General features: G+C 39.9%; 1 protein-coding gene across 5 annotated transcripts in view; it reads right to left on the bottom strand.

The window, feature by feature from the left end:
• PLCB4 (phospholipase C beta 4) overlaps positions 1-16,134 on the bottom strand; it is a 452,949-nt gene that overhangs the window by 183,109 nt on the left and 253,706 nt on the right. For 2 of the 5 annotated variants that reach the window (XM_043883530.1, XM_043883533.1), the window contains one exon: positions 5,851-5,976. The exons of the other annotated variants lie outside the window; for them this stretch is intronic. The gene's annotated coding sequence lies outside the window, so the exon portion shown is untranslated. The remainder of the gene's footprint in view (positions 1-5,850; positions 5,977-16,134) is intronic. 5 annotated transcript variants of the gene reach the window in all.

Genomic DNA, 16,134 nt, shown 5'->3' with positions numbered 1-16,134 from the left:
CTGGTATTCCCAGCTCCTTCAGAATTTCCCACAGGCTGTTGTGATCCATACAGTCAAAGGCTTTGACATATTCAAAAAAGCAGAAGTAGATATTTTTCTGGAACTCTCTTGCTTTTTTGATGATCTGATAGATGTTGGCAATTTGATCTCTGGTTCCTCTGCCTTTTCTAAATCCAGCTTTGAACATCTGGAATCTCATGGTTCACAAACTGTTGAAGCCTGGCTTGGAGAATTTTGAGCATTAATGCATTACTTAGCTGGTATGTGAGATGAGTGCAATTGTGTGGTAGTTTGAGCATTCTTTAGCATTGTCTTTCTTAGGGATTGGAATGAAAACAGACCTTTTCCAGTCCTGTGGCCACTGCTGAGTTTTCCATATTTGCTGGCATATTGAGTGCAGCACTTTCACAGCACCATCTTTTAGGATCTGAAATAGCTCAAGTGGAATTCCATCATGTCCACTAGCTTTATTCTTGATGATGCTTCTTAAGGCCCACTTGACTTTGCATTCCAGGATGTCTGGCTCTAGGTGAGTGATCACACCATTGTGATTATCTGGGTTGTGATGATCTTTTTGTATAATTCTGTGTATTTTTGCCACCTCTTCTTAATATCTTCTCCTTCCCTTAGGTCTATACCATTTCTGTCCTTTATTGTTCCCATCTTTACATTAAATATTCCCTTGGTATCTCTAATTTTCTTGAAGAGATCTCTAGTCTTTCCCATTCTATTGTTTTCCTCTATTTTTTTTGCATTTATCACTGAGGAAGGCTTTCTTATCTCTCCTTGCTATTCTTTGGAACTCTGCATTCAAATAGGTATATCTTTCCTTTTCTCTTTCGTCTTTTGCTTCTCTTCTTTTCATAGCTGTTTGTAAGGCATCCTCAGGCAATCGTTTTGCCTTTTAGCATTTCTTTTTCTTGGGGATGGTCTTGATCACTGCCTCCTATACAATGTCCCAAACCTCTGTCCAGAGTTCTTCAGGCACTCTATCAGATCTAATACCTTGAATCTTGTGACTTCCTCTGTACAATTGAAAGGAATTTGATTTAGATCATACTTGAATGGTCTAGTGGTTTTTCTTACTTTCTTCAATTTAAGTCTGAATTTAGCAATAAGGAGTTCATGATCTGAGCCACAGTCAGCTCCCGGTCTTGTTTTTGTTGACTGTATAGAGATTCTCTTCTTTGGCTGCAAAGACTATAATCAATCTGATTTCGGTATTGACCATCTGGTGATGGCCATGTGTAGAGTCTTCTCTTGTGTTGTTGAAAGAGGGTATTTGCTATGACCAGTGCGTTTCTTGGCAAAACTCTGTTAGTCTTTGCCCTGTTTCATTCTGTACTGCATGGCCAAATTTGCCTGTTACTCTAGGTATTTCTTGACTTCCTACTTTTGCATTCCAGTCCCCTATAATGAAAAGGACATCTTTTTTGGGTGTGAGTTCTATAAGGTCTTGTAGCTCTTCAGAGAACTGTTCAACTTCAACTTATTCATTCAACTTCATTACTGGTTGGAACATAGACTTGGATTACTGTGATACTGAATGGTTTGCTTTGGAAATGAACAGAGATCATTCTGTCATTTTTGAGATTGCACCCAAGTACTGCATTTCAGACTCTTGTTGACTATGATGGCAACTCCATTTCTTATAAGGGATTCTTTCCTATAGTAGTAGATATAATGGTCATCTGAGTTAAATTCGCCCTTTACAGTCCATTTTAGTTTGCTGATTCCTACAATGCCAATGTTCACTCTTGATATCTCCTGTTTGACTGGAAATAGAACTGCCATATGACCCAGCAATCCCATTCCTGGGCATACACACTGAGGAAACCAGATCTGAAAGAGACACGTGCACCCCAGTGTTCATCGCAGCACTGTTTATAATAGCCAGGACATGGAAGCAACCTAGATGTCCATCAGCAGACGAATGGATAAGAAAGCTGTGATACGTATACACTATGGAATATTACTCAGCCATCAAAAAGAATTCATTTGAATCAGTTCTAATGAGATGGATGAAACTGGAGCCCATTATACAGAGTGAAATAAGCCAGAAAGATAAACACCAATAGAGTATACTAATGCATATATATGGAATTTAAAAAGATGGTAATGATAACCCTATATGCAAGACAGAAAATGAGACACAGATGCACAGAATAGACTTTTAGACTCTGTGGGAGAAGGTGAGGGTGGGATGTTCAGAAAGAACAGCATTGAAACAAGTATACTATCAAGGGTGAAACAGATCACCAGCCCAGGCTGGATACATGAGACAAGTGCTCAGGGCTGGTGCCAGAGGGATGGGATGGGGAGGGAGGCGGGAGGGGGGATCGGGAGGGGGAACACATGTAAATCCATGGCTGATTCATGTCAATGTATGGCAAAAACCACTACAATATTGTAAAGTAATTAGCCTCCAACTAATAAAAATAAATGAAAAAAAAAAGAAATTACAGATTGCAAAGACACATTTTATAGAAACTTGCCTCCAGTCTCCTTGCTGGTAAACCTGGAATTAAAGCTCTAGTTCTGTCTAGAAAACAAAAGAAATTACAGTGGCCATGCTTAATGACCACAATTCATTATAGCTTAATGCCAAGTGAAGTTGCTCAGAGGTGTCCGACTTTTTGCGACCCCATGGGCTGTAGCCTACCAGGCTCCTCCGTCCATGGGATTTTCCAAGCAAGAATACTAGAGTGGGTTGCCATTTCCTTCTCCAGGAGATCTTCCTGACCCAGGATTGAACCCAGGTCTCCTGCATTGTAGGCAGACACTTTAGTATCTGAGCCACCAGGGAAGTCAGTGACAGAGAGTGTAAAGTCTACACACAGAGGAATTAAACATAAACCTACACACACACTTAGGAACAATTCTTGAGTTAAACCATGTAGTCAAAGCAGAAATTATAAACTTCTTAGAAACAAAAGATGGGAATCGTTCAGTCACAAAGTCATGTCCGACTCTTCATTTTCTTGTTCTCCTTCCTACCCAACCCCTTTCTCTGTCACTTGCCAGACTTGATCTAATATATGCATATTCAGAAAATAAGTCACTTTTACTGATCATTGTTTTATTTTCAAGCTATGTATTACATACCTAGGTTGTGATGCAAGTGAGGGATGAGGGTTGGAAGGAGGATGAGGAAGAACCATAAACTCAGCGATGTCCATGATGGCCGGTGGAGTATAAATACAAAGAGAAGGTGAACACAGTGAGAGGTGCTATGTGTAACTTTAACCAAAATATTTAAAAACGTAAAGTGGATGTTTCTCAAAGTTAAAATAAATTTGGCTCAACAAATGAGCAGAACACTTAAACACACCAGTGATTTTGGAAGAAACTGAAAAAAAAAAAAAATAGCAAAAGATTAGGCCCAGATGGCTTTACAGGTGAGTTCTACCAATATTCAAGGAAAAGGTAAATCCTGGGTACCTATGTTTTTCCAGGATAGTTAAAAAAAAAAAAGTAGAAGTGCTACCTGACTCATTTCCCAGCTCCCTTATCAGACCCCGAGAATGATATCACAAACGTTAATAAGAAACCAACCAACCCTAAAGCACATTCTCACAGATAAAAACCTCTAGCAAAATATGAGCCAGTCTATTCCAGAAAGTTATTGAAAGAAAAATTCAGGATCTTTCCACAGGATCTTTAACACATCACATTGATGTGTTAAAAAGTCTCATACAGGCACACATAAGAAGAAGATGTGAAGTTGAATGTGACAAGTCTCTAATACATACCATTAAATGAAAACCATATTTTTGTAGGAAGCCATGTAATGATATGGAATAGGACCAGTGTGACAACATTTACCTAAATACACAGCTACAGTGAACAGTGTAGTGCCATTTATGTAAAAACATACACACACACAAAACGAAATTATATACTTCTTTGGGTATATATATGTTATTAATAAGTTTGGAAAGAACCTTCCAAATTTATGACTCTGCTTACTTCTGGGGAGGGAACAAAGGCTGGGACTGAAAAACCAAGGTATCTTTCATGTTATCTCTATGTTGGAATTTTATTTATTATAAGAATATGTTCCTTTGGCAAATAAGAAAGCAAATTTCAAAAAGGAAAAAAAAAAGTTGAAATCATACAGAGAGGTAGATACATGATTCTTTAGCCCAGAATAATTGAAAGCAGACAAAGAGCCATTTTAAGGCAGCTTCTTCACAACAGCAACCGTTGCTGTTTGAAGGAGGAGCTAGTCCATTACATATTACTGACAAGACTGATGGAAGCGTGAAGCGCATGCTAACCAGCCCAGATGAAGTGAGAAGCTTCCTATGGAAGGCCAAGGCAGACAAGCCACATCACATTTGGTGGGAGAAGACAGTCCATCTGTGAGGGGGGCGGGTCCATGTGTGTCTCTCCCACAGTGACTGCCACTGGTCTCTTCTCTTTTACGTCTCTGGTCCTCCCCATTTGCCTCTCTCTTTGTCTTTCCATGCCCATTTTTCAGAGTCGACTCACAGAGCCCCTTCATCCAAGGCAGCGTGGACGCAAGCTTCTAGTGTAATGGTGTGCATTCCTGCCTTTCACATCCTGAAACAGGTCTGCAGAGAGAAACAGACCTGCAGACCCCCTCAGGCTGTCGTGGGTGTGTTGTTCAGTGACCTATAATAAGACGAGTTAACTACAAGGACCTAAGTATCAGCATTAAAGTCAGATGAAAATACAACATGGTAGCCTCCCTGGTGGGCAAAACACCTCTCCTCTGCAAATCTTTAGGTGTTCTATGATCTCTCCACTCCTGTCAACCACTCCTTTCAATACATCCTTTGTTTTTATTTTAAAGGGAATAACAACAAGAAGCTTTTGATATGAAGCCCTCCTACTGAAAATGAAAACGAAAAGATAGCTTTTATCAACTTACATCATCTTTCATTGGTTTATCTCTGGTTCTCCCAGGATCTTTTCAGTAAAAGGGTACACAGCAGACATGCTCAGTGCAGATGTTTCTCCGATTTTACTACTATCCTTACTACTTAAATATTCATGTCTACCTGGGATACTAATTTCATTATAAAGGTCTCACTGTGTGAAGGGCATTAGTGGGGCTAATGGTAAGAGGAGGGTAATTTTGACCTTGATCTTGAAAGAGGTTAGTAGTGGAGGTAGGAGCTATTTCACTGCTTACTTTTTCAGAGCGTGCAAATTCTAAACAAAGTAAGAGGTGCTTTTGAAAAACGACACTGGAATATCCTTAATTTTCCCAATTTTAAATGAGGTTGGGGAGAGGGGGCTGCTCCTTGCACTGTCTGAAATACCTCCTTGGGCATAACTATGACCTACAGACCAGGAAACACTGACCCAACCAGTTGTGTTTAACAGCAGTTTGATCCAGATAACTGATTTTTAAAAGGGAATAAATGAAGATGTGTGTCACAGTTCAACTGACTCCACAAAAGTTAAAAGGACAAATAGCTACTTCTTTTAAAAGGCAGGGAGGGAAGAACTGACCACTCTTTAACTATGTCCTTTGTGCAATGATCTCCAACCTCCACCCAGAGCTAACTGATATAAAACAAAACCCAAAATGCTTGTACTGCCACCTCAAAGGACCCTCTCCTCCAATTCTCTGGTTTGCCTTGTAAGGCCTTACTGAGAAGACACTTCAAGGTTCATTGTCTCCTGGAAGAACACCACCTCACCCCCACAGAGCCCACAGGAAATGGTCCTTCATAAGGAACACGGGAAGTGAGGGAGAATTTACACAAAGGATGGGATGTGTAACTCCTCGGTACCTTTTCCAGAGTAAACACCTTGAGCGGTACTGGAAGGAGGCCAGCAGGCCTTTAAATAGCCTCATTGTTTCTCAGTACTTACGCAACTGGGAAGGATTAGCTGTCACGCTGCTGTAGAGGAAAAACCTCCCTGGACTGCAGGGATAGGACTAGCGAGAAGGGGAGCCCCAGAAGACCTTGTTTCTGAGCAAGTGGTACAAAGCTCCATCTAAAGAAGATGATGAGAGAAGGAAAGCATCAGTGGGGAGGCCAGCCAGGGGATTCAGGCGGGCTGTGGGAACCCAGAGACTCAGTAGGATATTCCTGCTCTTCACCCATGAAATGACCTCCCATCCTCTCATCCATTCAGCTGGGATGAACCAGACAAGGAGAGCTGCCCCACATCTCAGATCTGCTGTCTGATCTCTTTGACTAGACCTAGAGGGTGGTCTTCAAAACTTACCAGACCACCTATCCCAGGTATACTGGCTGGATTATGGAGTCATCTCTGCTCCTTTATGGCAGTTGGGTCAAAACTTCAGCAAATCGTTTTTTGTTTCTGGACTATGTCTCATGTTCTGGTAGAGAGCAGACAGGGGATGTCCATGAAATCAGGTATATTTAAGGAAGATCCTGGGTATGTCAGGCTGAACTGTGGCCCCCAAATGACTCCTATATGCCAGCCTCTGAAACCTATAAATGTTCTTTTATGGCAAAAGAGGACTTTCCAGATGTGATTAAGTTAAGGATCTTAAGGGTGGAGAGGTTCCCATGGATCGTACATCTTCCCAGCCGGCCTGAAATGCTGTCATAAGTCCTGACAAAAGCGAAGCAGAGGGAGGTTTGACAGGGGCAGAGGGGAGGCCCTGCGACCACGGAGCCGGAGACTGGAGTGAGGCAGCCACAAGCCAAGGGGTGGCGGCAGTCCCCAGGAGCTGGACAAGGAAGAGATGGATTTTCCCCTTCAGCCTGCGGGGGCGTGTCCTGCAGCACCTTGAGTTTAGACTTCTGGCCTCTAGAACTATGAAAGAATAAATTTCTGTTGCTTTCAGCCACTAGTTTGTGGTAATTTTTTTAACAGCAGCCCAAGGAAACAAGTACAGTGGGCCCACTGAAACTGGGCATATTTCCTAAAAGGCTTACTTAGCAAGTTGCCAAATCAGTCTGAGGAGAAGGCACTGCTCTGCCTTGAAGAGACGAGCATTCAACATATATTTGTTCAACTGAATCAAGGGAAGTAGCATAGAACGTCATCTAGAAATGAGTTCAGATAACTTCTGTTTTTCTATTCCAATGACCCTTTGAAAAGTACTTCCACAGGATATCTTTCCCCATGATCCAAATGCCCTTTAACAATTTGCACCTCAACAATAAATACAAACTTTAAATAAACCCGCAGCTTCCCCCAAGTCAACCAAGATATTTTCCATTTTTGTGCTTCTATTCGTGAACAAATGAATGCATTTGTAAAAGCGTCTGCTTGCACTTGATAACTTATAACTTTCAAGTAAACAAAAATGCACTGAGGCTCAGTTACGGGTTTTCTTAAGGGAAACATTCATCTTTTACCTTCTACCTCCAATAAAAAAGTTCCATAGAGAATTAATCCCTTCCCAATCCAACCATATGAAGTGAAGTGAAGTGAAGTGAAGTCGCTCAGTCATGTCTAACTCTGCAGCCCCATGGACTGATTCTACCAGGCTCCTCTGTCCATGGGATTTTCCAGGCAAGAGTACTGGAGTGGGTTGCCATTTCCTGCTCCAGGGGATCTTTCCAACCTGGGGATTGAACCCGGGTCTCCCACATTGTAGGCAGACCCTTTACTGTCTGAGCCACCAGAAAAGTCCTACCCAACCATATAAACCCCATCAAACCAAACAAGCCGTGGCCTTAAATGAACCCATGCTGACAACAGTCAAGGCTGTTTTCGAGAACTCAAAAGGTCTCTTGAATCTGTTAAGCATATTTCAACGTCCTGTTCTTCAATCTTTAAATAAGGTAATCCTTTTATTTCTAAAAATAGATGGGCAGCTACAGCAGATGATTCAGAGCCTTTAATAAACGGTCTTACTTCAAGTAAGAATTTAATTTGACACTGATATATTGCATCATTAATGACAATTTCCCTATTTGCTAAAAATATCTCTGTTTATCATCAAGCCATTAAATAACCTTTTCAAAAAGCATATAAAGGGTGCGGGACTAAGAAAATGATAATAGGCAATGCTGTTGAGGGTTGGAGGTAAGAGAATTCTTGTATAGTTTGATGAAAAACAACTTTTCATACATTTCTATAGGCTTGAAAATGTATACAAAATCTATGTACAAAAATACATTCTCCCTGTTCTGCTGTTTATGGGAGAAAAAAATTATCTTTATATGAGCAACAAATAAGCAATTGGTAAAATATACAATAGTATTTAAGTATTCTATGTCCATTAAAAATAATGCTTTCAATGAATTGTTCTTTGCTGAACAAGAGAATACATAGAAGAGTTTCCAAAAATATTCACAAGTCTTGTCAAGCAAATACAAATGTTCTCAACATATCATTAAGCAAGCAAAAAAGCTGCTTACAAAATAGTTTGTAAGTATGATCCAAATTTTTATGTCTTATATTTTAATACATATTCCTCACACAAACAAAAAAACACACACTTCAATAGTAGAAAAAGACAAGCAAAATATACACCAAAATAAAAACAGTAGTTACATATTGCAGTGGCTGAATTTTAGGTGATTTTTATTTTCTTTAATACATTCTGTATTTTAAAATATTTAGAGTGACTATAATTTTTACATTCAAGAGAAATGTTCTTAAAAGTAAAGAGACGACTAGAAAAATCTTGTTTTTCTCACATAAGTCAATTTTCAAATAATGTCCATGTTTTCCACCATAATTTCTGGCAAGAATAAATAGCAGGAAGCAACTAATACATAAAGCTGTAAAACATTCTCCTTTTCCTTTCCAGACTGAGGATGCTAACTGCACATCACCAGTCTCACATATACCGTTATACCTGATTCTGAGGAAGGAGTTACTTAGTAATAATGACTGAAACTTGGGTATTAACTCTGGAACTTCTATGACACTTATGTTTGGAAATAAAGCAGATTATGGTGATACTGGGTTTAGTCTTTAAGGAATTCTAAACTACAAGAAACCTAAGGCCTTTACATCTATTAAATTCATCATAAAGATATAAAAACATAGAAGTAATTTCCAGGTATTTGTAAAAGACACAAATTGAATAGGAATAAGATAAAAACAGCGAATATCTGCTTTGGTCTCTATCTCCCCTGCCTCAACAATAATCATACTTACAAGACAAATGTCACTTTCTTAAAATTTAATGATCACAAAATAAATGAAAAAAAATGTTAAAATGAATTGCCTTTCCCAATTTAATTAGGTGATATTGATATTTATAATTATAGCATAGGGTTCATTAAATCAGAATTTTACAAAACATGTCTAAACGATGCTTGTTTGGCTGAGATATTTAGGATCGACTTCATCTGAAGATAATTAATAGCTGTTAATATATAAATCCTTCTGTAATGACCAGGTTTTAAGGCAATTGGAATGCGATGAAGTATATAGTTTCCCAAGAAAAGAACTAATTTGTTTTAAAAGATTGGCTGTTGGTTATTTGCCTGCAGCAATTCCCTTGGAAATGTCTGTTGGGTTCATACACCAGCCCTCCAAGATCCTCTTGAACGTGTAAAGTGGCTGAAATTATGTTAAAAAGTAGTTGTTTATAACTGAGGTTCTCTGCCTCAGAGTGTCTTGCTATTCATCTCTTCTCTGTGGCTAAGTTTCTCTGAAGGACTCAGCCACAGGCCCGAGTTTAGGAGCCAACACTGATGAAGGAAAACTCCATGCAGAGTTTGCTGCAGAGGTTCAGAGCAGCAAGTGTGAGCCTTCGGAGGTGTCAGTTCCTCAGTGTTTAGTAAGTCCTTGGCTTAACGACATTCTGTATGATCTTTCAGAAACATATCATGATTTTTGTGGCAGTGAATTATAGACATGTCTGCTAAAAAGATTTTGTTTGACAGGATGCAAGATAAATCAAGCTTTGTTTCCAGGTGAGAGGGAGATAAAACTTAACTGTTTTTCTCTCTGACTTCATGGAATAACACAACAGTCTTAGTAAGACTTTCTTGGTAAACGTATAAAAATTCTGCAAAGTAAAGGCATCTTATTTCTTTTATGCTTATGATATAAAGAACCTCTGTTTTTACTGACTAAGGTAGTACAGCAAACAGCAGAAATTATTTTATTACTACTGAGTATTTAAGATCAACAGAGTTAACCTCAAGAGCCCTGAGAAATACAACAGTCAGTCTTGAGAAATAAGACAACTCGTCAAACCTGGGGTATATGTAAATAAGTGACTGGATTCTCCACGTCCCCACCAACCCTCTTTCAAGAGGAGAAGAATTTGTCCCTGTTTTCAAGACTGGAACTAATAGAATTTATGGTAGATGTGAGCAGTTCACCATGAATAGACACTCCCCACATCCCCTGGAGTAGCAGGCATGTGCCATGAGCCATGATGAAGTTGGGGAGTGTTCAGTCTTTCTCACTTTCACAACAAGAGTTCTGATGAGGTCTGAGGCAACAGGAAACAAAATGACAACATGACAGATTAGGTACAGTTTTAGGTGTGAGTCATAGTTCGATTACAGAAATAATTCTCTCTCTTGAATCTTGTTTCACGGTGTTCTTAATTGACCAGCTAAGACAAAAGTCTGGGGCTTTGTCCTTGGAGAACCCAAGTGTACAGAGTGGGAACTAAGATCCCGCAGGGCTTGGGTTGACCTCTCCTTCAGCCTTAGTTTCTTCCTAACTGGAACACCCTTTGAGCGATTGATGGTAAGATTTGGATAGTCAAGGTGGGGACTCAAGTCCCCTGGGGACTCCAGCCAGGAGCATAAGGCAAAGATCAAAGGTGTTGCCGTAAGAGCTTGCCTTTGATCAGTGGTTCTCTAAGCATGGTAGCAGACATCATCTGGAATTTATTAGAAATGCAGAAATCTCAGGCCCCACCTAGATCTTTTGAATCAGAAAATCAGTTAGGAGGGCCAGGTACAGAAATCCATGGTGTATCCAAGTGACCAGGTGGTTCTGATATTAGCTAAAGTCTGAGAACAACTGCCTTGGGTCAAGTCTTCATCAAGAGAAAAAGGGAAAAAAAAGAAAAAGGGGGAAAAGTTCTTTTGCTTTTTACCTATGGCCCAGGTCAGCTTACCAGGGAAAGAGACCAGCAAAGCATTTGGGACTTGAGCTCAAGTAAGTAATACAGACAGTTCCTTTGGCTAGAATGCATACTTCTCTCAAGAAGGCCATAGAAAATCCAGGATATGGAGTTTCTGGGTCCTGGCATGTGCTTTCCAACCAAGAGCAGAAGTAGAAAATAAAGACCTAAAATAGACGGGTAATGGCTCAACCGTTTTTTCTGAGCCTCATCCTTCAGGGTTAAGTCTGAATAAGCCAGTTAGGGTGAGAGGTGTCTTGAAGAAAGCAAATAAAGGATGACGCTACTGAACAGTCAACACAGCGTCTGTTTAATCTACAATGTAGACAATGCAGTACTTAACATGTTAGTTTAAGCATTTCCTTCTTTGGGCCCAAAGCTTTATGGTCCCTGACAACAAGAAATTGATAATACTAACATTTCTCCTAAGAACTCAGAAAGAAAAAATTGGATAAAGATTAAGCCAGCAAACTCAGCCTTTAAAAATCCATTTTTTTTTTTAAAGCCACAATTACTAAAAGAGCTGAGGAAAAAGATCATGTTTAAACATGAGCGTCTAGAAGAAACACCTTTGGCTACATGAAAAAAAAAAACAAAAAACCAGCATCTCAAAAGATGCTCCAAAAGTGTCATTTCCCCCCTTCCGTTCTTCTCTCTGGTTTCATTAGACTTGATTCATTGCCCCAGATACCCTGAGCCTTTTGCATGTTTTTCCTTCCCTCTCATTCTTGACTCTCTCTTCTAAATTTGGTTAGTTCTGGTTATTCTTTAGGTATCAGTAAAAGAAACTGGGTTACATGCCATTTCTGTATTTTCACTAAAGCACTCTGTCTGGCTCTTTGCAGAAACACCATGCTACACTGGTCAGAGCTGTCGTTTACCTCTGGCTTCACTATAGGAGGAAACCTGGGAAGGCTGGCCTTGTTTGCTGTTCTCTATAGGGTCCAGCATACACGGGGCACTCAGTAAACACTGCATGAATGAAAGAATGAATATTTTATTCTGGGGAGGAAGCTGAAGAACAACCAAGGCAGAGGACAATAAACTTTTCCTGTTACTCAAATGCACACATTGGTACCATTTTTGCATATACCTGCTCTCCCCTCCAGGATCTTGAAATGCTGTTTTCACTCTCTTGTTCCCTTCTCATATCCTGCTCACCCCCTGGTCCCCAGCCAGAGAACAAGTTTCCATATTCATCTGGTTCTACAGCCTGGTGGGGCCCGGCATGACTCCTGGGCTGTATATCCCAATGACCTGTCTGCTGGGCCCCATCCTTAGCTCAGACCTCTGACCACTGATTCCTCTTGAGATCTGTTCAGATTGGCCTCTGGGTCATCCAACGTCAGACCACATCCTGTAGGAACTCATGGTGTGTGGCTGTGTGGTTTTCTTATCCACAGAGATGCCCTCTTTAGAGGAGGCCCCTGGGTTGTTCATAAGGTCTTCTCTCTGACACCCAGTCCTCAATACTTTGCCCTTCATTTGCCCTTGGACTGCTTCTGCCACAATTATTAGGCAAAACATTACCAACACGAATCACATGTGTCAAGGGAGAAGCAAGCTCTCTTTAGAGCCTGGCTTTGCCTTAATCATCTGCATATTTCAAAGGAAAGATTTTTATTTTATCTTCAGTTGAATAATCTATTGAATGTTGCCTCAGGCATGTGTATGGAATAAGTCTACAGACAGCAAGACAGGACTTCATAAAAAACAGGGAAATTTTTGGACTAGGAGCAGGCACATATTCAAGAGCCTGCAGAATCCTTTATTTTAAAAACGACTTTCTTATTAAAATAAACATACACAGACAATGGGCTAAAATTTAATCAAAATTCCTGATAGTTAAACATTCTCCAAGTGATTTTATTAATAGGTCTTTGCTATTATTAGACAAGAGTCATAAGATGAGGATAAAGTATAAGGCCATGTATACTGGAACTGAGTCTAGACCATAAAAGGAGAAAATCAAATATTCCCCCTAGGTTGTGAGCTAAAAGGTACCAAAAATTAAACAACTTTTACATGTTCATACACATAGGGGTACCACACAACCTGAAAAAATCCCATGGTCAAAGAGCTATAACTTAAAGAAACTTCAAATCTCAAATTCAGTTAGCTCCTTACCTACATGTTCAAAACTGTTCCACCTCCATTCTTCAAAAACTTAAACTAAGGCTAGAGATGAAACTAATAAAATAGAGATAGTGAGAAAAAAATTCATGAAATTTAAGGAGATTGATTTTATTTTTTTCTGTTCCTGCAAATTCTTTCCAAAATCCTCAAACCTTGCCTCTTGGTTTTTTGTGGTTTTTTTGGTACAGTCTGAAAGCAGTCTGAGAAGCAACAGTACTGCTGCAAAGTACAGTCTGAAAGCAAAAAGAAGTGAAATCATTAATAACCTCAGTTCATTTTACAGAAAAAGAGTTACAGGTTTTTGTTTTGATTTTTCCCAAGTGCAGAATCATACAATTAAACGTTATGTCCAACGAGGCAGAAACTTATTGCGTGCATCGGTTTATGTGAGAACACACATACAAATTAGACATTCATATCGGAATATGTGCTGTCTTTGGCTTTGTTCAACAGACCAGCAGGACACTGAATGTTTCGTTTTTATCACCACCATTCGCTTAATGCCAGCACCGATGTTCACACAGTTTGAAACAGGTCTTCTAAGGTGACATTAAAAAAGTGAATTTGAATGATCCAAAATAATGGCTGTATAAATAATTTGCCCACAGCCTAAAAAAGGGTCTGACTTTAATTATATATTACATTGTTTCCATAATGAATATTAAAATTAATACGACCTCTTCAGCTGACTGGAATGGAAACAGCAGGGCGATCAGAGACGGGTGACCTGGATTCCTTCCCAGCTCTGCCCCAACTACTTGTGTGACCTTGAGGAAGCCCCTTCAGTTCTTGGAGCCTTACCCTCTTTTAGAAACTAGAGACTGAAACAATCATTTTTCTGATTCCTTCTAGCCTCAATGAGTAAGATTACACATTATTTGGGCTCCATATGAATACAGATGTTACTTAAGAACCATAAAATACATGAAATATTATTTTATTTCTTAAAATGAAAGCCACATTCAGATGGCTCCAAGTAAGTTGAAAAACAATGCATTGCTATTGTGAATTGAGGAGCAACTGACAGAGTAATGACATGGTGACATTTCTAGAACAGCTCTTCAGTATCAAAGCAGACTTTCAAGATGCCAAATGCTTGCGCAATTCTGGTAAGGTCAACGGCCTTCAAATAATTGTTCCTTTCATACCAGTGTGCTTTTGTGGGATTAAAGTGTGCCTGATTCCATTGCTTATATAGGAACTGAAAAACATCCCTCAGTTCTAACAAGGCCCAGAGGCAATGGGAAGGATATCAGAGGTCAGAGAAGTTGGATGCGAAGCCATTCCCAAGAGTTCATGTTGTATTTTATTTTAGTAAATGTTGCTAACTTCTAATTCAAGCCATATTGGCAGGCTGGGAAAAGAGAGACAAAAGAGAGCTTTTGTAACTAAATTCCCTGCCTCTTGGTCAGACAAGCCCTTGGTTCTCCCAGTTGTCAGCGCTAATAAGCAAAGTTACTGAAAACTGCTTGGGTCCCTGTGTCTGCAATCAATTATTTTGTTTCTTAAGGGTTTTAAAGTTTGACCCAGCACTTTCTGAAATGCTACACAAAACTGCAGGGGAGTTTTAAAGACAGAAGTCAGTGACCTGACCTGGAAACGAGGAGGATGACACCCTCATTAGGTGAGAGAGGCTGGACTTCCTGCCATAACAAGAGACCAAGGCGGCTGCTGGCAGCACCCAGCTCCGATGGAGCGGCTGGGGGCTCACCCCGCCAACTCACCAAGCTTCACTCAACTCTCACGGCCAGGGCACCAGCATCTATGTAATGGCTTACGTTTTATCAAGCATGTTCACAGCCTCTTTTTAAGTGAGAAATCATCACCCAGCTGCAAGATGTGCAAAGCAGAGCTTAGAAAGTCAAGCCTCCCTCATGCAGACTTCCCAGGGGGTGCTAGTGGTAAAGTCACCCTGCCAACACCGGAGACTTAAGAGACGCCAGTTCAGTCCCTAGGTGGGGAGGATCCCCTGGAGAAGGAAATGGCAGCCCACAGCAGTATTCACGCCTGGAGAATCCAATGGACAGAGGAACCTGGCCGACTACAGTCCATAGGGCTGCAAAAGTCAGATATGACTGAAGCATCTTAGCATAGCACATATGATGGTAGAACCAGAACTTACACCTTTTGACTTTAAACCCTCTTTCTGACCTTGCTGCTCATGATGAAAGTTCCTTAAATTCAGTAAAGACAATGGAGATGTGGCCTCTGACCAAGATGAGGGAAAGTCATCTTTTCCTGGGATTGTAGTTAAGCTGCTCTAATGAGAGGTAGTTAAATCAAAAATAAGGACCGTTTCCACAAAGGAGATGCCTAAGTTAAGATCACTATTCAACAGTTTCCTACTTAGAACTTAGCCAAGGACAGAGATCCTTGTTAGCGCAGCTTCAAAAGCAGTAAATAAAAATACTATGCAAAAGCAAAATGAATGTAAGTCTCTTTATTTTTTAATGCTCTCGTAAAATAATTTTAACTCTAAAAAGATCACTGTGTCTTTAATTCTCAGCTTTGCTGTTAGAGCAGTGTTCTAAATGCAATGGAGAAAACATTTTGATCAAAACATCAGGATCCAGTCACTGAGTACATGACATTTACTGGCATATGATGCTATTTTGGAATATTTGTAGTGGGCATTTTAACAAAATTAACGTGGTTGCCTATATTTAACTTGGATGAAATCATAAGTGTTGAGTAAGCCATTATATATATTTTTATTTTTATTCTGCCCTAATTGAAACCAACCCACAAGGTAAAACGGGAGAGGAAATGGGATTCAATTATGATCATTACATGAATGATAAACTGCATCAGGTTCCGTGTACAAAATACCTACTGTCACTAAATCAATTATCATGTCCTAAAGTTTTAAAGAGAGAAAGGTTTACTATTAATGTATATTTTGACCAGCTATATTAGACCCTCCCACGGCCAATTTTCCTTAAATAATAAAAAGATGCTCACCATTACTATTTCCTACCTATTGACTCAGT

Source organism: Cervus elaphus, chromosome 23 (genome assembly GCF_910594005.1).
Source record: "Cervus elaphus chromosome 23, mCerEla1.1, whole genome shotgun sequence".
NCBI classification, from domain to species: domain Eukaryota; kingdom Metazoa; phylum Chordata; class Mammalia; order Artiodactyla; family Cervidae; genus Cervus; species Cervus elaphus.
The sequence above is the reverse complement of the archived record's forward strand: the minus strand, read 5'-3'. Positions and strand labels throughout refer to the sequence as shown.